Source organism: Planococcus citri, chromosome 5, assembly GCF_950023065.1.
Source record: "Planococcus citri chromosome 5, ihPlaCitr1.1, whole genome shotgun sequence".
NCBI lineage: Eukaryota > Metazoa > Arthropoda > Insecta > Hemiptera > Pseudococcidae > Planococcus > Planococcus citri.
This window is the reverse complement of record NC_088681.1, coordinates 3,637,481-3,659,394: the sequence shown is the minus strand read 5'-3', so window position 1 is coordinate 3,659,394 and position 21,914 is coordinate 3,637,481. Positions and strand designations below refer to the sequence as shown.

Sequence of the window (21,914 nt, the reverse complement as noted above, 5' to 3'; positions counted from 1 at the left end):
ATAAAAATTATGTCCTGAAAAAAAAATGAAGAATTGTGAATTTTTAAGAGCTTTTGGCCTCGCCTCGCTCGGGTCCCATTCACATTTTTGAAAATATTATAATTTTCTGAAAGTATGTCATTAAAATTATTAAATGTTGACGCAAAGAAAACCAACATTTTGCATCAGTTATTTTACTTTTCGAACTATCAATTTTTTTGTAAGCTTTTGCTCTCGCTTCTCTCGAAATTCTATTGGGCGATTTTTCAAAAATTCTCCAGATTGGGAAATACCTTCAGAAATTAGAAAAATGTAACCAAATCAATACCTACTGAGGTGGTACCCGTGCAAAAAAGTGCGAAATTTCATTCAAAAATACCAAAAAGGACAAAAGTTTTGGCGTTGAAACTTCATTTACATAAAATACATTGAAAATTATTTTTTTGTAGGTACCCCACAAATTGTAAATTTTCTGAAGCTTTCACTCTCTCTTTGCTTGAGCGAAATTGAAAATGTTCTGTTCTCTTTTTGAATTTGTTTTTCAAAGATTGAAAGCCTAAAAAAAAACACAAAATTGTGAATTTTTGATTTTTGATTTCAGTACTAACCTTGCAACACAACAATTCAAATATCTTGTCAGATTGTTTTTGAAGATTTAAAATTATTCGACATTTTTGTTTTCGATTCCCACTTCCAAAATTTGTTCGAACCACATCTGACTAATTAGCATGAAAAATACTGGAGGGGAAGATGGGGGTAAATATTTTGGAAAATCTGGCGAAAAAAGTTGAAAAAATTTCATTCTCACCCCCCCCCCCTCCACGACAAAAATTACTTCGTCACGCTCAAAAATTCTGAATAAAGTATTATCCCACGCACAACTTTTTATGCTGATTAACTATTCGTATCAAAATAATTTAAAAAATAGCTTCGGAAATTTTAAAGGCACGTAACTAAAAAAAAATCCTGCACAGACCAAAAAAGGAAGATTATTTGACGAAAAAATAGAATAAATTAAGCATAAAAGACATTCAATTTTAAAATATCAAATTTTTCTCAATTTATCCTCGCTCAAGAGAACAAACTCAATAATCAATTACCATTTCTGAGAAAAAATTCATGATCAAACTATTTTCTGAGTTGAAACTTTTTTTTTCATGAAGAATATAATTCTTGGACCCCCTCCCCTCTCCCCACCGAACTGGCCAAAAAATCATTTTTGTGATAAGTAACGGGAATCGAAAGAAAGTTTTAAAGAGAGCAAATTCTATTCGAAAAAATGTTTACCGAATTTTTAAATTGAAGGAGCTGTACAAGCAAAATTTTTAAATTTCATTTTCTACTCTCAGCTCTTGCATCGAGCGAAAAATTAGCCTTCCTCTTCCCTATTGGGACATCACCGAGTTTTTTGCACGTGAAATCGTCAATTTTTTGAATATTTTTGATAAGAGTAGATCTCAATGAGAGATAACGAATGAGCAAACCACAGTTCTCAAAGTGAATTTACAGAGAAGACAAGGGGTGCTCAAAGTATTGAAAAAAAAAAAAAAAAATAGAAATATTGAAGAGTTTGATTGAGTTCGATTCGAGGCATGCCAAACAACGATGGGGGGGGGTTCTCACCTCCCAAACAGAAAAATGTTGGCGAGAAGTTGAGAATTTTTGGGGGAAAACTGGGTGAGTTGGAAAAAGTTGGGTAGAACTTGTGCTTAAGTAGGAAAAATCAATGAATTACCAAAAACTATTGCTATTTGTCTTCTGTCCAGATGATTTTCCTTTTTCCTTTCTCTGACCAATGTTGAAGAATAGAAAAATTGACTTCTCACATCAAAAATAATGTTGTTTTACTTTAAAATTCTCCCTCCCTCACCTAAAAAAAAAGGTCTCTCTCAAATGCATCGTAGTTAAAACTGCCAAAAAGTCTCAATCAAAAAATGTCCAATTTTTCACCGAAAATTCTAAAAAAATAATTTCTTATTTTGGTGAAAATTGGTTGTTTTTGAAAAGTAATACAAAAATTATGTCCTGAAAAAAAATGAAGAATATTGTGAATTTTCGAGAGCTTTTATCCTCGCCTCGCTCAGGCTTCATTCATATTTTAAAAGATATTATAATTTCCTGAAAACTGCCATTAAAATTTCAACAAACTGAAGCCATGAAAATCAACTTTTTGCATCGGTTATTTTACTTTTCGAATATTAATTTTTTGAAAACTTTTTGCTCTTGCTTCTCTCAGGCAGGTTTGTATTCTGTAATTTTTCAAAAATTCTCAACATTGAAAAATTATTTCAGAAACATAACCAAATCGATGCATTTTTTACCTCTTAAATTGTAAATTTTCTGAAGCTTTCATCCTCGCTTTGTTTGAGCGAAATCAAAAATGTCCTGTGTCCTGTTCTCGTTTTGAATTTTATTTTCAAATACCAAATGGCTAAAAAAAAAAACACGAAAAATTGATAAATTTTTGATTTTAGTATTCTGAAAGAGGGGAGGGTCTGTGGTAAATAAATTGAAAAATCTGGAGAAAAAAGTTAAGGAAATTTCAGTCTCCCCCCCCCTTCCCACGACACAACACTTCGTCACGTCTCTGGGTTCAACCTAAAAACTACGAATTGTTAAAATTTGAAATTTTTGTAATTTCATGGTGGTGAAAATCAGTGCCATTTCTTTTTTAAGCACCAGAAGTAGGCTGAAAATGTTGAAAAAATATATTTCTTGATCTTGATTTGCTCGAAAATTCTGAACGAATTATCCCGAGCACAACTTTCAATGCTGATTATTATATCAAGAAAATAAAAAAAATAGCTTCGGCAATTTTAAAGACAAGTAAGTAACTGAAAAAAATTCTGCACAGGCCAAAAAAGAAGAATATTTTACAAAAAATAAATAAATAAATTATAAAAAACTTTCAATTTTAAAATAATTATTTCTTTTTTCTCAATATTTTCACACTCGAGAACAAAATATTTAATATTCAATTCCCATTTCTGAGAAAAAATTCATAATTGAACCATTTTCTGAGTTGAAACTTTTTTTCCCCAACAGAAATACAATTCTCGGACCCCCTCCCCTCCCCTCCCCTCCCCTCCTCTCCCCTTCCCTCCCAACTAGACAAAAAAATCATTTTTGTGAAGAGCAACGAGGTAAGGGACATGAATGTTGTACAAATTCTGCTTATAAAAACACTGGAAATCAACAAAATTGCGAAATTCACGGAACGCACTCAGTTTTTCCTACCCTTCTTCCCCCCCTCCTTCCGAAGGGAAAGTATTTGTGGTAAAAATGATACCTATGTTTTTGAACACTCGATCCTCGAAAATATTTCTATCTCGTTTTAAATCGATTCAGCAGATTGATTAAATGTTACTTGCTTTTCAGGGATTTTTTTGCAATTTTTTTTTCACACTAATTTACATTGAAATTTTAGAAATTTTTCGTACTACAAAACAGAAAAAACTCTGAAATTGAATTCTGAGAATTTCTTTTAAAAAAAACTTCAATTTCAAATCAAAACTACACAAATTCAAAAAAAAGGATGGAAAGAGATTTCCAATTCTTCTTTATTCATTTGCTTCTGTTTAAAAGTAGATGTCTTTCGAGGTTTCTTTTCATGCTCCCGGAAATTATTTGTGTAAATTTTGGTGAAATTTTTCTCTTCCATTCAAATTTGAAGTCCTTAAAAATGTTGAAAAAATGAAAAATTGTTTTGGATTCACCTGCAGAGAAGAATAAAAAACAGTAAGATTTTTTGAAGAACAAGGACGAGTACAAAGTACAGACGTAAAAAATGTATTCACTGCCATGTTTTTTTTTTGTTTTTGTTTTTTTTTTTGAAGAAATAAACTTTGAATATTTGCAATAAAATTGAAAGATTTCAGTTTGAAATTGAGCTGAATATAGGAATTTTACACGTTAAAAGCATGAAAACGATATTTCAGGGGGAGGGGGGGCAGATAAGAAGCTGAGCAGTTCATAAATTCAAAGCAAAAGGTCTGAGTAATAAAAAAATCTATGTAATTTGAAATTTTCGAAAATCGCAAAAGATACTCGATGTTGAAACTGTCATGAGGGGAGTCGGGAGGGGGTGTCAGGGAAAGTGCCAATAACGCATCGAAACATTGAAAGTTCAACGTTTTTGAGCAGCGTTTCCTCAGATAGTCAGATTCTTTTTTTGTGCAATGAAGCCAATTACCATTGAAATAATTATTAATCGGTTGGTAATCACTCTGTAAAAATGAGTAATTCTCTCGTAATTACGGTGATTACGCAGTAAATTTTGTAATCATTAAATTTTTGAATAAAAATGAGTAGGCTAATTTCTTAATAATTACATAATAAATAGAGTAGGTAATATTACTCGGTGACAAGAAAGCAAAAATACAAATAAGAGTAAGTTGATTACAAAGTAATAAGTATTACTATCGGAAAACTATTTTGTACCAACTTTCTCCTGTTTAAAAAAAAACTAAACAAGACCCCAAAGAGCATGACGTCCTAAAATCCTGTCACCAAAATTTCAAATCTTCAAGTTAATTTTTAAATTTTTTAGCAAATTTTTGAAAATTAAAAAAAAAATCAAAAAAACTGTTTTGTCTTGTTGGCTTTAGAAGGCAATTTCTCTCATGCTCTTTGCACTTTGTCAAATTTTAGTAGCTGAATTTTTTGAAATGATCGATTTTTACCTACTCTCTTCAATTTTTTGAACATACTTCACATCTGTTTTATTTTATTTTTGAAATTAATGATTTTTTCATAATTTATGAGAGGCTTTTTGTGATTTGAGAACTCAAGTAGGTATGTAAGCTTATTTTATGATAATTTTTTGGTAATGTTAAATTCGTAATTACCAAAAAAAGTGCTATAAGGTACCAATAAATGATTAATTCAGTCAATACATATACATAATTGAATTGTGGCAATACTATACAACGCCTACACAGTAATTTTCCAGCACAAATAATATATTGAAATTGAAGCATTGAAGAAAATGAATTCGTCGTTGCCTCGTTGACATGTTCTTTTATCATGGTAAAAAAAAAAAAAAAAAAAAAAAAAATACTCAATGGGGAAAATGGTACGGTTTATATTACTTTAAAAAATAAATTTGAACGACGAAAAAAAACTGCGTCAGGGAGATATCCCGGCACCTTCTCGTTGTGTGAAATTACCAACAAAACTTTGCGTAGCTAATTTCAAAGTCGGAATCAATTTTTTCGACAACACGTTCGCCATTATTCGGAATTAAAAAGTTTTTCAAAACACTTTACCAATCATTCTCAATTTCCTGCTCTCGCCTATTTTCGCTGTACATTGCTTTCAGTCATTCTCCAAAATATCCACGTACTTGTCACCTCTTTTCATCGTAAACTTTTTTAAACTTTTCTGATTAAGAGGATAGGGAAAACGAGAAAAAAACACGATCATTCGACACTTTCCTTTTATTGATTTCGAGAATACCTTGTAGACTACCTATAGCTGTGTTGAGTAAGCCACGTAGTAATAGAGCCCTTGCGAGTATAAAAATTCCAAATGTAATTAAATTTTACCAAAATAAAATCATTCAACTTTCAACTTGAATCTGACGATGACGATGACGAAATAAGTTATAAATTCGAAATGAAATTTCATACAAATATAGCTGTCGAGTTGTCAAATTTTTCTTATGTATGACTCGTGATGAAAATTACCCTTGAAATTCTACCCGAAATAGTTGACGGTTTTTTGGTTAACAGTGGTGATTAAAATTTGCGAAGAAAAAGGATCTGACAGGTATAGGTGTTTTTTCACCAGTTTCAAATCCACGATGATGGTTTTGTCAAAAAAAAATCTGTTCCAGCGAAATATATTAAAAAACCATAACTAATTTGTAAAAGAGATACACGTGGATATCGGATTATTCGATTCATTGATGTGGTTCAAATTTGATAATAACAGAGTTTCGTTATGGATCGTCTATAAATGTAATTTGACAGACGAAAATTAGATAATTTATTTTACGCGAAAGGGTGCAAAGTCAACGTATATTATATATTTCCACATCGCACGTGGTAGAAAAAAATGAGTTAAAAAAAGGTAATAGAGAGCTTCGCGAAATGCCCTTTTTCCTTCGTCTAGCTATATTGATAGATTTGAAAATGTCTCCTTTGTCTATTCTCGTATACTTTTTTCTCCCACGTTTTAAATTTAAATATTAAAATAGGTAGTTTTTATTTATTTATTTGACTGACTGTTTATACTGTCGTGAATAATTTAAAGAGTATCGCTTGGAAGAAAAGTTAAGGGTGACCTGATTCAAATTGTGGATTATGGTTTCGAAATTTTAAAATTTTCCGGCATTGAAAATATTCCACAAAACACACAATTTGGAAATTCAAATTTTTACTCCCTCGATTTGAAGAATTCTCAATTTCTAAAGTACCTAGGTAAATGATCCCTCGAACTGAATTTTTTCAAACACAACTATCACAATCTAGTTTTTAAATCCAACTTCTCAATGGAAATTTTTGAAATACAAGTTCGTTTGAACTTCAGGCAAAAACTCTATAAAAAGGCGTCGAAAATTAATTAAAACGATAATATATAAAAACATCCAGAAAAAGATATTTATACCTAACGAATAAAAATCGTCAAAACACGACGAGAATTGCCAAAAATTCCATCAAATGACAAAATCGAATAAACGATAAATTGAAAAAAATTAACATTAAAAAAATTACCAAGAGTGATAAAATTTTAGTAAAATTTGGAATGCATGACAAAGTGTTGAAAACGTAAAACAGTTGTATAAAAATATGAAAATAAAACTTTTGGATGGATGAAAATTGCCAAAAAGCGAAGAAATTTGAGGTAAAATGATATTAAAACACATTAAAATTTGCAAAAAAATTGATTAAATTTTTGTGGTAACTTTATATTTGACAAAAACTACCCAAAATTGTGTCTAAAAAATGTAAAATGATTTTAAAACATCAAAAAAAACATTCAACAAATCGATAAAAATTGAAATTTCTCGTCATAAAAAAAATTTAAGTTTTATTGATTTCAAAGGTTTTTTTTTGGTGTTTGCAACGTCATTTTAACATGTTTTCAATACTTTTTCACCCAATTTTTGTCAAATTTTCAGTATTTTTAATTCTTTTTTAAAATGTTGAGAAGTAGTATTCAATGATGTTTCATGCAAATTCGAATACTTGTCAAAACTTACTAAAATTTCTTCATTTTTTGGTGATTTGCAGTGATTTTAAGTACCTCCTTCGCGCAATTTTCATTGCATTTTGCCTAAAGTTGACGATGAAAAATGGTAATTTTTTGGTGAAAGAAGGACCAATGCTCCAAAATGACACCGGAATTGTAGTAGAACACATTTTACTCGATTTTTTTGAAAATCAAAATATTTTGAAACTGGAAAAACTTTTGATCGCAAATCGAGTCGAAATTAGAGCAAGATAACTTTTTCGGCACGTATAATTCATTTAGATACCTGCTGAGGTTAGATTTCCACCAGAACGCTTCCCCCTCCTCTTTCAGAAATGGTCCATATTCAGGCATAAGACTGGTCCAGAAAAAAGTGATAAAAATTTGCGTTTTTCACAAGTTCTCACTAAAATGACGTCCAAACAATTATAGACCGGGCAAATAGCAGTTTTAAAAAGGAAAAAATTGGCACATCAATTTTTTCTTCTGGAATGTGTTCAGAAGGACCCCCTGAACTACAAAAAAAAACCCGACCCTCCTTCCCCTGGAGCTAATTTTTTTAGGGGGCTAAAACCGGTTGCGATTCACGTTTTTTGCGTTTTACTCCGTAAATATTAGGTTTACGATAAAAACTACCATGACAAAAAATGTTCCCCTTCAAATTCTCGATAATTTGATACTACTCTCGATACCCATCCCTCAAGGGGGGTGCCTAAAAAAAGGGGTGGAAAGAGTAGGTGTTTCAAAAAAATGTAAGTCCAGTAAATTAATCAAAATTACCACTTAATATTATTCGTTTTCGCTCAATTTTTTTTTACAAAGTCTACAGACCCAACTACTAATCAAACCACCATTGATTGGTCTTCAACCCTCCCCGGGGGTTGGTAGGTGGTGCTTGATTTTTCAAGTAACACACAACTGAATCATGTATTCGAAAAACGAATCTGGACGTGCGATATATCGAAGAGTATGTTTTCGAGGTCGCTGAATACGAATATGAACTTATTTTCTGGGTCTAACCCCTCAAAGCCCCTCTGTGCCCCAAAAAGGGGGTCAAAATTTTGAAAAATCGCGAAAAGTCGAGTGATATATCGAATGGTATGTTTTCGAGGTCGCTGAGTACGAATATGAACTCATTTTTTTGGGCCAACCCCTGGAAGCCCCCCATGTGGCCCAAAAGGAGTGTCAAAATTTTGAAATGTTTAGATTTTCCCTCCCTAATTTTATCATTACTAGAGTGAAAATTTTTAGAAATTGAAATTTCCAAAATAAGGGAAGAACAAGTGGGAAATTGAAAAATTTTTGATTCAAAATATGAAAATACGAGCCATTTTTTCAAAACTACCTCAATATTTTTCAGAAAGGGGAGGCCCCAAATTTTTGTTTTATGATTAAAAAATAGTAAAAAAAGGCAAAGCAAGAAAACTTCTCGAATTTTATTTGAATGGAAGGGGAAGGGGTTCAATATTATTTTTTCACTACTTCAAAAAGCATTTCGATTTTTTTTTCAAATCAAAATTTTCAGATGCTTTGATGTCCCCCCCCTCCCCCTAATATTCATCATCACTTGGTAGAAAATTTTTAGACATTCATGTTTTCAGCAAAAAAAAAGAAGAAGAAGAAGACGACGAAGAAAAAATAATAAATTAAAAAAGCAAAAAATTTTAGTTATAATATGAAAAGACAAGCCATTTTCTCCCAAAAATACTTCAATTTTTTTCAGAAGGAAGTCTTAAAACTTTTGTTTCATGATTTAAAAATAGAACAAGTGAGTAGGCTACAAATTCGATATATCACTCAATTTTTATCGCGATTTTTCAAAATTTTGACCCTCCTTTTGAGCCACATGGGGGGCTTCGAGGGGTTGGCCCAAAAAAATAAGTTCATATTCGTACTCAGCGACCTCGAAAACATACCATTCGATATATCACTCGACTTTTCGCGATTTTTCAAAATGTTGACCCCCTTTTTGGGGCACAGAGGGGCTTTGAGGGGTTAGACCCAGAAAATAAGTTCATATTCGTATTCAGCGACCTCGAAAACATACTCTTCGATATATCGCACGTCCAGATTCGTTTTTCGAATACATGATTCAGTTGTGTGTTACTTGAAAAATCAAGCACCACCTACCAACCCCCGGGGAGGGTTGAAGACCAATCAATGGTGGTTTGATTAGTAGTTGGGTCTGTAGACTTTGTAAAAAAAAATTGAGCGAAAACGAATAATATTAAGTGGTAATTTTGATTAATTTACTGGACTTACATTTTTTTGAAACACCTACTCTTTCCACCCCTTTTTTTAGGCACCCCCTTGAGGGATGGGTATCGAGAGTAGTATCAAATTATCGAGAATTTGAAGGGGAACATTTTTTGTCATGGTAGTTTTTATCGTAAACCTAATATTTACGGAGTAAAACGCAAAAAACGTGAATCGCAACCGGTTTTAGCCCCCTAAAAAAATTAGCTCCAGGGGAAGGAGGGTCGGGTTTTTTTTGGTAGTTGAAGGGGTCCATCTGAACACATTCCCGAAGAAAAAATTGATGTGCCAATTTTTTCCTTTTCGCCCTCGCTTTTTTACGTTATTTTCTCGCTCTATTATGCCTCTTTCGTATAATTTTCGAGAAGACGCAATTTTTTGTGAAAAAACCATCATATTTTTACGAAAGAACAACCGGTGCTCGAATGGGACACCGCATTTGGACTCGTTGACCTCAAATTACCCCCCAAAAAAGCCACATTTTAGGATTTTTTTGAAAATTGAAAAAAATGCCAAAAATACAAATTTTTTTAGAAGAAAACTTTTTGCTGTATATTGAAACGAAATTTGGACTAGGAGAGGTTTTATGCAGGATGAATTCATTTTTGGCGCAAGATTTCCACCATAGCGCTCTCTTCTCAGGAAATAGTGCATTTTTTAGTTTCAAAAACCAAATTTATGCAATTTTCTTTGGATTTTGCTTAAATTTGACGACATTTCTTCAGTGTTTTTCTTTTCTTTCTTGTTTTTTTTTTGAAAAAAAAAACTAGCAAATTCATTTTTGGGGTCAAATTTTTACCATGGCACTTTTTCTGACCTGGAACTCAAAATCAAGCCGTTTATTACGTTTTCTGATTGATTCGAGGTCGCTGAGTACGATTCATCCTATCAATTTAACAGCAAGCTCATAAAAAAAGCAATTTCAAGTTCAAGAATGCACTTTTAGTAGCTATTGAAGCTCTGGTGAGGAAGGGGATGGGACGTGGGAGATCAATTTTGCTACATTTGGTTTTCTGAAATTCCACCCCTTCCCCCTCAATCGTTGTAAAATTCCGCAACTCTTTTATTTGAAATATTCTTCAATTTGAAAAATTTATTTATCGATATTCGAATTGAATGCATTACTTAAAAAACTTGGAATACGAAAGTTCAACTCTGGAAGCCACTGAAATGTTGAGTATCACTGAATGAGAATGACCCCTGGTAGATATTTCAAGAGTGGTCTAATACAAGTCATTTGAGACCTTGATCAACCCTCCCCCCACTTTGGTCAAGATATAATGGCTGAATCAGATGACAACGGAGGTGCTTAATTTTCACCACTTTGGGAACCCCTGAATCGGTTTTGCAATTCGATCTCAAAAATGTGATGGTTGTTTCGAGGTCGGGAAATGATCTCAATTCGAGGGAATATCGCAAAAATTTACAGAATTTCTTTATATTTTCGTGTATAATTTTTTCAAAGAGTTCGAATTTATCTGATTGTGAGTAGGTATACCTCAATGGCGATGAATGCGAGGAAATGGGTCAGCCCAGTTTCTCAAAAGAAGTCGAGTCTTTTTCGACAAATTTATGAGAAATTATTAAATTTATCTGTTTTTATTGCGAGTCGCTCGCTCGTGATCCCCCCCCCCCTTTACCAAACCACCGCGTCGAGTATTTAAGAAAATTCAATTTTTCCTACTTCGCTCGCCCTGTTCCATGCCCTTCGTCTTGTTCGAGTTCCTGTCTGTTTAGCGGAGAAGGAAACAGAAGGATTGGGGGGGGGGGTGGAATGCTTCAACTTTATACTCGTCTCGTTTGCAACCGCCAACTCTCTAATAAATCACATTTTTCTGGTTCGCCCTCTGCTTAAATTAGTTCTGCCTATTTAGCGAGTTATTTTACGCGTTTCTTACTTTATTGTCACTTTCGAGGAGTTTATTTTGCGTAAAACTTTTACGCCAGGTACTTTGTTCACGCCACGCCGCGCCAGCAGAGGATACACTGAAGAGAAGGCGGCATAGCTTCATTGGTATGTTTATCGTGGTTCGACATCGACTCGCGCCTTTACTCATCTCATTTCACACTTAACAACTCGTTCCCCTTTGCTCACGCTCACGCTGCAGCCCCTCAGGCCGCGTAGTGAACAAAATTTACGCCTACCTAAATGTCTAATTGTTAGCTACGCTTTTCGTGGTCCTACTCGTTGTCTTACAAGTGATTAAGAGGCAAAAGTTTGACAAAATAAATTACTTTTTTCTACTCGCGTGACGCCAGCACCGCATCCGCAAGTTGCAAAACACACCGAAGAGTCGAGCGCTTAAGTAGAGTGGTTTATACAGATTATACTACTCGTAGAAGCTCTGCTGCTATATACTTTTTGTCTTCTTTTCGCTTTCGTTTTTCTTCCTTATTAGCTATACGAATACGATACGATGCTCGTAAATTACCAAATTATTGATACCCGGATATCGCGAAAAATCTAACCCAGATTGTAAAATTAGGTCGTTTATACTCGTATACTTATAGATAAGTGTGAGGTTTTCTACAGTTCTATAATGTTGTGTATGCTGCGAAGCCATGGATACGTTTATGTGCTGGAGTAATAAAACAATACGAACGTCGTCGGGGTATTGGAATTTGATTTATTTATTGGCTTCAATCTAACGCTATAAAGTGACAAGAATAAAGAATCTATGTAATCTTATCAACGCGATAATGACCAGAAATACTTAACGATGCTCTCGAGTCGAGCCAACTTTTAGACATTTAGGGCTACTTTGAAACCGATTTACCAATACGTGAAATATTGTTATGTTTTTAAAAGCATTCTCGATTCTCGTCGTATATTGTAACACCTTTTCATAACTATTGCGCTTGGCTCCTTTTCCGCTTTCATTTTCTTTTCTTTTGGGAAAGCTGATTGCTTATTTTGTGCAATTGATTGCACGTCTTGGAGGAATAAATTTTAATTATTTCATGGCGAAGTTTTTGAATTAAGTGAGGGGAGTTGACAAAAATTTCGAATAAATTTATCGGAGTAAAAACCACTTTTGTTTTAGTGTTTTGAAGTGATTTTATTGGACTAAAAATTGTTTGGAATTCGTTAAGTATCCATTTTAAATGCTGATCGCTTTTTTGAAAAAATGTCATTTCCTGAAATACACCTAACATCATAAAAAGAGAAAATTTCAAGAACAGTATTCTCCATGCCGGAAACCCCCTTGCCCTAACTTCGACTCGATGTGCGACTAAAAGTATCTTCTTCTTCTTGGTGCCGTTTCACCCCTCCAGGGGTATCGTGATTATGATGCAACCACAGCCGTTTCCGTGACACGATACACCAGCTCCCTCCAGCGGTCTCTATATTTAGGGCGCTCCTGACGCAAGCTGGGAAGCTGTGTCCAATGGCTTTCGGAATGGAGTCTGTCCACCTTGTGGGGGATCGTCCACGTGATCCTCTTGTTCCCTCAACCTTGCCTTGGATGAACAGGGACTTCATGGAATCTGCCCTTGAGACATGCCCAAAATATTTGAGGATTCTGCTGAGTACCACTGCCGACAATCTTTTCCGGACACCGATTTCCCCCAAGACAGACACGTTGGTCCTTTTCTCTGTCCAGGGGATCTGAAGCATTCTCCTCCAGCACCACATCTCGAGAGCATCAATTTTTCTTCTGTCTCCCTCACGTACTGTCCAAGTTTCTGAAGCGTAGAGAAACACAGAGAAAACTAGAGCATTTACCAGCCTTATCTTCAGAGCCTTGCTCACTGCTGTGTCTGACCATATCTTCTTTAGATGAGACATGGTGCTTCTTGTAATCTGCGCTCTGCGTCTTATCTCGGCTTCACCGCCTCCTTTGTTATTCACAATGGATCCCAGGTATACAAACTGACTCACAACTTCAATTCCCTCATTTCCTATATTACCGGTGAGTTGCTTTCAGGCCAGTTTACAATCATGATCTTCGTCTTTGCTTTATTTATTGTCATCGTCGTGGTTCCTTGTCCTTTACAGGACATTGGAAATCGCATTTTTGTGGTACCCTTACAGGGTGAGGCGAATGCCTATTGCCACTGCGATTATTCTGGGGAATCGACGTTGTTTCGAGCTTCCACTAGTAGTTTCCCGTTGCTTTCTAGTGACATCTACACAAGCACCTTGGAGCTAGCCGGGTAGTTTAGAGACCCTGAGCTCCTCAGTGTTGACCTCTATAGATGCTCGAACCAGTTTCAGCTTTTTGATTCTGCTAACAGATGGCGTGCATTATCTGTTAGCTCGGCTAAACTGGTAGTCCCCCGGTACTTGGCGTGTAATGTTGATAATTGCACGAAAGATTTTTTAATTACACGCACAAGCTTGCCTCTGTAGCTGGGTTTGAACCGAGTACCTCGTGAACGGAGGTCCGCGGCTCTACCTACTATGCCACCGAGGGACTTTTATTTATTAGCAGTCTGTATTTTGCGCTGACCTCTTCCAGACATTTCAGAAAACTGGTCATATATTCAACATTTGAGGCAACGAGGGTGGTGTTGTCAGTGTAGCAAAGATTTGACATTCGTACACCTCCAATCGCTACTCCTCTCTGCCACTCACCTGAGCTGTATGCATTGGTGCTTTCTGATACAATTCGTTGCAACGTTTCACGCATTATATATGTATTCTCCATACAGATTAAACAGGAGTGGGGATAGAATGCAGCTCTGTCGCACTACTCTCTCTGGATGGAATTTCTCCGATGTTGTCTCTCTGTTGATTCGGACATTTGCCATGCTCCCCTCAAATAATTGTTTTATCAGTCACACCAGATGTATTGGGGCACCCATCTCAAGTAGAATTCTCTACAGTTTTTGCCATTGTACTCAGTCAAAAGCTTTCTTGTAATCCACAAAACACAGCACAGTATGCACATTGTATTCGCGTGCTTTCTCAATCAGCAGCCTGAGGTTGAGGATTGCTTCCTCTCAGTTGGGTGAAAATCTGCCCTTCTACCAATAAATACGCAGTAAAGAGCAGTTTAATTGGGGTTTTTTACTTCAACGCGAATTTAAACTGCTGCCATGCAGCAGATTTTACAGTTTTCAAAATTGCGCTGCAATTCACTGGCATGAATTGAAGCAACTTTTTAGGTTGTTACATTTTCTGCACACCAGAAAAAAATTTCTGCTGATAAACACGCCACAAGAATATTTCGTAGCGTATTTTTATCGCGTAAAGCCGCTATGCTTCTAAATTATGTGGCGTATTTTTGCACATTGAAAAAACTAGCCACAAAAATACGCTACGCAAATATTTCATAGCGTATTTATTCGCGTATTTGCTGAAAAACACGCGCAAATGTGGTATTTTGCGCGTGTGTTTTAGACTAGTATACATATAAATATTTATTCATTTCTACCAAGTTCTCTGGTGGTGTAGGTAATAAGGATTCCGCTCACAGATCCGGGAACTCGAGTTCGATCCCTGCTGGTGCCAAAAATTTTTTCAATAATATTGATCAATGGCAGATTTTTACGCATAAATAAAATAGGCGTAAAGTGTTAAATCTCCTGCCCACGTTTTTATGTCGCGTAAGAGCAGATTTTCACCCAACTGGGCTAGTTCCCCTTCCTCTCACAAATCCTGCTTGTTCTGGAGGGATTTGACTGTGCATGAGTGAGTATAACCTATCATATACAATCTTCAATAATACTTTGCTGGCATGACTTATCAAAGAGATTGTTCTGTAGTTCTCACAATTCTCCAGAGATCCTTTTTTGTACAGAGTGACATATGTGGAATGTACCCAGTCCTCTGGCCATTTGCTGCTCAGCCATATCGAGTTGCATATGTTGTGGATTCCGCGAGTGACTTCTTCGCTTCCAGCTTTAAACACCTCAGCTGTCACCTTATCTGGTCCTGGAGCTTTGTTCTTTCTCAAGTACTCAATGGCCTTGATGACCTCATCAAGTAGAATTGGAGGCTCCTTCCCTTCCATGGTGTTGAACCTGGGATCATCAGGAAGCTCCTCTTCCTCGGCATATAGCTTCTTGCAGTATTTTCTCCATGTCTCAGCAACCTCCTCTGCATCATTCTTAACTTTGCCCTCTTCATCTCGAATGATCTGCTTACTGGCCATGAATTCTCTCATAATTGGTCTGATTTTCTGAGAGAGTGACCAGGTCTCATTCTTCTCAGCGTGCATCTCGATTTCCTCACATATTGATGAAATTCGTTATGCGCCAAGATCTATGGTCCTTGTCAGCTTTCTTCGCTCTTCTGCTGTCTCAATATTGTTTCCTCTGTGAACCAATGCTTCCTAATTTTTGGTTCAGTCTTGAGATGAGTGGTGTCATATGCCTTATTTATGTGTACTTTCAGTTCTAGCCAGCTCTTTCAGCTCCAGCCACTGGTGGTTTGGTGGTGCCTCAGGGTCTGTGACTGCTGTTCTGAGAGATCTATCCAGAGTGACACATAAGGCCTTTGGATTGGTGACTTTCATTGTTTGTGGAATCATCCTCCCAAAAAATCTCTAGTTTTCTTCCTGTCAGATTTGAACTATTTTTTTACAAAATTGAATAAAAAACAAAAATAAAAATCGTAATTCCACAGCTGCCATTCAAGTATTCAAACCTGAGAAAAAACAGGAGAAAGAAGATTCTGAAGGAGAGGGGTTGAAATTTTGTTCGGTACATCCGCTGGGGGCCCCTAACCGACCCAGTCTGCTCCTGCAGTTTCAACTTATATGATGAAAGTCTGGTACTGAATTTCGTCAAAACTCTGTGACATTTGAGGAGGAAGTAGAGGTGGTTGGGGAAAGGGGGTGATTTCTTGTGAATAATTTCTCGTAGGCCTCTAAAATATGACCCATGTTACGTGAAAATCGATTGGGTGAATTTTAAATTAAAAATTCGTAATTATTTCTGAGGAAAAATGGCCTTCTTCAAGAACCACTCAATGTGGGGATCTAAAATGCCCAAGTTTCGTCTCGCTTATTCCTATAAAAGCAATTTCACTATTCTTATATCAGCTTCTGTGCTCTTTTCACGTCGTGTAGGTATGCGGTGGTGTTTCCTGGTCCTTTCCTCGCCACCAGCGCGGCGTGGCTATACCGTGTGGCGTGTATAACTAATTAAAGAGCTTTATAATTAAATAAATTCATTATTTAATTATTATTATTACACAACGACGACGACGACGACGATGAGGGAAATTCGTGTCTAGACGTTTAACAAAACACATCGCATCGCGCCAAATTATTAAGATATATACGAAATGATAAGAAAATGTTATGTATTATCAAAAGAGCGTATTCTTAATGACTATACAAACTCGTAATGGTTTTATTCAAATTTCATTGGATGCGGGAGAGATGAGGACTGACTGTCGCAAGCATTACGTTTATTTCAACAATCACGTAATTCAGAAACCACCATACAAAAGCCGATTTACGTATAATTATTTCAAATTTAATACAAGGTCTTTCTTGCAATCTTCTCTGAATAGGTTTTTGCCTGCTTTATTCCCTCTGCGCGTCGCTCAATGTATCCTTTGTCCGTCCTCACTCTCTCTCTCTCTCTGTCTCACCCTCATATATACGACTATACGACTCATTCTTCCTCTTACTTATTCTCTCTCCCTTGTGATGGCAAAAATAAACGACACGTTTTCGCGTAGTAGTGTAGTGTATTTTGCCACCACGTTCTCTCTTTTACTGCGTGTACTCGAGATGTTTTTCCAAGTGAAGAGCTGACACTCACAATGCTACACCCTGCCTGATCCCTTCGTCTTGCGGCCATACCCTCAAATGTTAATTATCTTCGGGCTCTCGTATTTCCTTAATTTATAATTCTGCAACTTGGCGTGTAGCTTTTTTTCAACTCCGTATTCTATGGCGCGAAATTTGATAAATATATTGGGAAAACCGAGAGCGTTTTAGTTTTAATGGTGGAAGGATAAGGAGATAGAAAGGAAGGGGTGGTGAGATGTACGTTTACAGTAATGAAAGATGAATCGAATATGTTCGGAGCGAATTTACTCTCTTAATGATTATGTTTTTGTCGACAGAAATAATTGTGGTAATATTGCGGATAATTTTAGCGTTAGGAGTGACACAATTTTCATGATGACTTCATTGTGAAAATTTCCAGAGAGTTTTCAGATTCGTTACGTCAAATCTGATGAATTTAGAGAAAAAATAAATTTTTCCTTTTCCCCTTCCAATGAATAAAATAGGCTATAGGTTCATGCAATACATATATCCCTATTCCTTTCAAAAATATCAATCATACTTTGCTCCTGGCGCAGAACTCCTATTCAGAAAACACGTTTTAGGAACTGCATTTTCGGATTAATTTGATAAGATCTGACGAATTTTTTAAAAAAAAATGAGGATTTTTGTCTTTCCCTTCTTGCCCTTCTAATGGTTAATCAAAATGCAGATCCTGCGACAGTCATATTTTAACTTTACTTAAAAATTTTCCATACCCCCTTCTTCCTCTTTCAATGGCCGAAATGTGGGTCCAGACAATAATCTTATATTGATTCTACTTGCATAAATCTCTCAAAAATATCAATCGTAGTTTGCTCCTGGGGCAGAAACCGCTGCTCGAACATTTTTTGCTGGCTTAATTTTCAAATTAATCACTCAAAATTTGATGATCTGACTGGACAAAATAGGCGTTCTTAGCTTACAAATGGGTAAGTTTTGAGTTATTTGATTTGAATCTACATACATTGAAATCATACAGTTTTTTTACGAGTAAAAAGATGAGAGAGGTATGAAAAATAAATTGTTTTCTGTTTTTGGTGAAAATTAAATAATTTTATTTCTTGCTTATGACTTGCTGCTCTAATGAAAGTGAAACAAATCTAAGGATTAGAATCGTAAAAATGTCAAGTTTTTTTATTTTTCAATTAGAGGGACTCAAAGTTACTTTTTCTATTATTAGGGAGGGGGGGGGGGTTATCAGTAAATCGTTGTTTCTTACGAAAAGGGAACAAATCTAAGGGCATTTAAGTAATGATGTTCAAAAAATTGGGCATTTTTTTTTTGAATTTCGGCGAGGGGCTCAATTTTTACTTTTCCATCGTAAGGTGAAGGGAAGGAGTCCAATCTATTAAATGGTGCCGTTTTGATAAAAATTGGCCTAATTTAAAGATAATGCCAACACAAATTGATTTCAAATTGAGGTGCAAATTTTTTGAGAATTTTTCCTATTAGTCCGGCATATGACAATTGGAGTAATTGCACCCCCCCCCCGACGATCTTCCGGGACAAATTTTTTCCTAAAGGGGACATCCTATGGAACATTTTAAAGCAAATTTGCCCAAAAAAAAGTTGGCCTTACTTACAAAATGGCGGCCATTTTGTAAGTAAGGCAGACTTTTTTTTGGGAAAGTTTTCTTTAAAATGTTCCTTAGGATGTCCCATTTGAGAAAAAAGTTATCCTGGAGGATCGGCAGGGGGGGTGCAATTACTCCAATTGTCATATGCCGGACTATATACACCTAGGTATCGATAAGTGTATCACACTGCATAAAAATAATGATCAATTAAAAATCAAAAAATCGCTAAAAATGGCTCAAGTCGTTGAAGAGATTTTCATATTTTTCGTTTTTAAAATTGAAAATTTCACCCTTTAAACATCTGAATACTTTGAAAAATCAAAAAATGAACTTCTATAAGTTTCAAATACGTACACATATTACAAATCCAACAATATACCTCATAATGAAGTTCTTCATATATATGTACTTACAATTCGCACTCGTGCCAAATGAATCCCACAACTAGAAATACTCCAGACCATCCACTCTGCTCTGCCTACCATTTGCATCTTCACAATACGAGTAGATATTACAAAAACGCATTCTATGTAAAACCGCATTCGAGAAATCTGTTAATCCATCACACCTCTACCGCTACCCAATACACTGGTAGTGGTGTTTTGAAGCGATGAAACATGGCATTCGCATCCGTATCGTCGTGTAAATTACAAACGAATGAAAAAACAAAAAGAATACGAGAAGGAATACACGATGTAAAATGGAGCAACGTTCCATGCTTAATCCGAAATTAAAAATTTCATCCCACCAACGACACGATAACTTTGCTGCAGCAAACACCATCGTCATCTTCGGCATTCTAACCTAAGAGTTCTCTGTTGACAAGAGGAAAGACACTAGGACGCGTCGGCGTTTCATCATCGCGAATATGCAAAGCGTAAACGCGTAAAGAAAAATACTCGCTAGCCTATGTAAGTAGAAAGGACGAAAGGGCAGGAAAAAACCGTAATCCTGGCAAACAATGTACAAAAGGATGAATGAAAAGAACAGAATTAACGAGGCAGCAAAATACTCGCAGCATAAGAAGGAAAAAAATCCAGTACTGTGTTCTCTCCTCATTCATCGCGTACTGAACTTTCATTTCGAATATTGGTTTCAAATTGTTGTGAATAGGGAAACGCAGGTCAATGGTTTCAATCTGGAAATTTGCTTTCTCTCGTGTTTCCTTACGCCTTTGTATGTGCCACTGCCGTTCTTCGTACTCGTATACAACCTCTTCCTCTCGAACTCGTTCGTCTCGGTGTGTCTATGTATTCTATTGCACGTTTTAGCATTCTCTATTTATAACCAAACAGCATTTATCATTTCAGTCGCGTCGAAATTCTCTTTCCAGCCTACCGCTCCTTCGACTGATTCCCAAGCGAATGATGGCAAGTTTGTAGTAAGCGAGCACGAATTGATGATTTTGCCCTATAGTCACCGCCACTCGATATTGCAAGAGATGAAATTATTCGGCCAAGTGTAACATCATTCTTACCGAATGGGTTTCTATACTTATGTATACTGAGGATTTGTATTTTACGAGTTGAAAAAAGGGTCATGCTGTAACACTTTTGGTAGGTAACGTTGGAAAGGAAAATTATGACTTTTATACAAAACGTTTTAATTCTTGAATCAAAAATGAATTCACTCTTCAGTATTAACAGGATACTTATCTTCCACATGCCCCTCCCCATTTGTGTTCAGAGCACTGAACTCGAAAAAAACAACTTTGGAAACCTTCATAGTGAAATTTATTTTATATTTGCCAAGGAGAAACAGGTTGGATGTGGTCAGGTCAAAACAGATCTAAACATTCTAAGAATATCTGGATCTGACCAGGTCTCATCAGATCTAAATGTGAGTTCAAAAGGTTCTCTTGATAGAATTCTAAAATATTTTGATTCCTAAAGTTGTTTGAGATGGGAGTGAGTCAACCTCTCCTCCTCACAACAGAAAAATGGGATTAGTTGGAGAAAGTGAAGAAATTTGGGACGCTTCTTTAGGTATTAAGGTAGGCACCTATAGATAAAATTCCCGCAGTTCTAAGTCAATTTCCCTGAAATTTTGATTGTTTCTCATTTTGAGTACCTATTCAGATTTTTGAAGGGTTAAACTTTAAATTTTAAAAAAGAAAAATTTTGAAAATCTAAAGAACCACTTGAGGCATTTTTAGTAAGTAATTTTTCTCTATGGAGTGTGACCAACTTATTTAGATATCAGTCCTAGAAATTAATTATCTGGAGAACCCCGAAAGAAGATCGAGGTGGCCTTTAATTACACTTGGCAACAGCAAATAAGATGTTTGGGTTGAAAATGGTCTTAATCGATAGTCAAGGACGAAGAATATATTCTCTGAAAAAAAAACACTCATGCATTATGTGTGAGAAGATCTACTTTTCTTCGAATACAAATCTTTTTCGGACAAACTGAGTCTAAATTGATTGATTTCTTAGTGAATCATTCGCAAACGGATTAATTAATTTACGATTGATTCGGTTTTTGTGAAACTATTGTAATTACAGGAATTGATCTGTTTTCAAGCAAAGTGAATCGAATCAAATCATTCACAACCGATTGGCGATTGAACAAATTGATTGATTTCTAGGTGAATGACTCGCGAACGAACTGATCAATAGGATAGGTAAATCATTCGCGAACAAATTGAGTTTTTTAGCGATTCATTCGCGAACGAACTGAATAATTTTTGGCGAACCATTCTCCTGAACAAATTGATTCCTATTAGTGACTCGTTTGCGAACGAATTGAACAATTTTAGGAGAATCATAATCATTCGCGAACGAATTAATTCGTATAAGTAACTCGTTCGCGAACAATTCAATTCAGTGACTCAAATTCTGAAGAATCATTCACGAATGAATTGAATAATTATTGGTGAATCATTCACGAACGAATTGTGACTCGTTCGTGAACAAATCGACTCAGTGACACAATTTTTGGTGAATCATTCACAAACGAATTGAATAATTTTTGGTGAATCATTCACGAACGAAGTGGATAATTTTTGGTGAATCATTCGCGAACGAATTGTTTTTTATAAGTAAGTGACTCGTTCACGGATAATTCACCAAAAATTACTCACTTCGTTGATTCACGAATGAATTGATTAATTTTTTGTCAATCATTCGCGAAAGAATTGATTCGCATAAGTGACTCGTTGGCGAACAAATCGATT

At 35.6% G+C, this 21,914-nt stretch overlaps 1 protein-coding gene across 1 annotated transcript in view; it reads left to right on the top strand.

Annotated features, from left to right (window-relative positions):
• The window catches only part of LOC135846713 (lachesin-like), a 311,535-nt gene that overhangs the window by 7,527 nt on the left and 282,094 nt on the right, over positions 1–21,914 (top strand). The window lies entirely within an intron of this gene.